This window comes from Phalaenopsis equestris, unplaced genomic scaffold (assembly GCF_001263595.1).
Source record: "Phalaenopsis equestris unplaced genomic scaffold, ASM126359v1 Scaffold000036, whole genome shotgun sequence".
NCBI lineage: Eukaryota > Viridiplantae > Streptophyta > Magnoliopsida > Asparagales > Orchidaceae > Phalaenopsis > Phalaenopsis equestris.
Window position 1 is genome coordinate 1,498,649 of NW_018164478.1, and position 1,350 is coordinate 1,499,998.

Genomic DNA, 1,350 nt, shown 5'->3' on the forward strand with positions numbered 1-1,350 from the left:
GTCATCTTTTTTACAGAAGCTGAAGGTATTCAACTGGCATCCTACTGTCATCTGAATTTGGTTGGGAAATTTCTATATGGACACCCCAAAATGGAGCTCATTCGCAAAAAAATTGAATTTATGCACCTTGTTGGAGAATGGAAAATTGGATTATTAGATGGAAGACACATTCTTATTCAAATTAGCAATAAAGAAGATTACATGTGTTTATTTGCTAAATGGATAATATGGATTGATAACAGAGCAATGAAGATTCTGAAATGGTCTACGGATTTTGACTCACAGACGGAACAACTAACTATTTCGATTTGGATTCGTCTCCCTTGTTTGAAATTTCATTATTTTTCTCAAAAAGTATTGTATTTTATTGCCTCAGCTTATGAGAAGCCACTCAAGACGAATATTCCTACTTTTAATTTGTCTCATTATTGTGAAGTCATAATACTTGTTGAAAGAGACATCACTTCACCTGCATCTGAGGAAATCTGGTTGGACTGAGGAAACCAGGAATATTGGCAGAAGGTAGAGATTGAACTTTTTCCGTCGTATTGTTCGAAATGTCGTATGTTCGGACACTCTAGTTCTCAATGTCACAATCTACACCCTAGTTCTCAATGTCAGTTCTCAATGTCACAATCTACACCCCCAACTCAGACTAAAAAAGAAAATTAATGCGCTAGAGGTTGTGATTTCATCTCCTCTTTATCAGACAGGCAATTTGACAACTATTTAATCCCCAGTTGTAGATCTCTCGTCTTTGGAACCTCTTATCGTGGGGGAGAAAAAGTTTCTTCAGGCCCCGCCTGTCCTAGAATCTATCACTGATAAGATAGGTGAAAATATTATCTACTGCTTCACAATTGCATCATCAAGTCCAGAAAGATGTTAAAATTACTCAAGCTCATGAAGATCAAGACTGCAACGACCTACACCTATCCGACCACCTTTGAAAACTACTGATCAGATGAGTCTATCATCGGATGAGGAATGACAAGTCTACACATCTAGAATGAAGAAGAAGAATGAAAATCTACTTGAGCTCAGGAATCTAATGGATGATACTTTGGTTACTACGGGCAATACGGGGGTTACTACGGGCAATGGTACACACCTTACTATTTTGTTAGTCGGCTCACTTCCGAGAACTAGAGGGAGGAGAACTAAAGTGGGATGTCCCTAGCATTTTTGTGCCCTTTTGTGCTTTTTAGTTTTTTACCTTTTTGTATCTTTGTTTTATCTGGATTTGGTGTGTGTTGTATTGTATGAGTTGGGCTTTCTTTTAGGTTCTCTCGTACAACTTTTTTGTATCTTTTTCGTATTAATATATTTGCTCTCGGGTTTTTTCAAAAA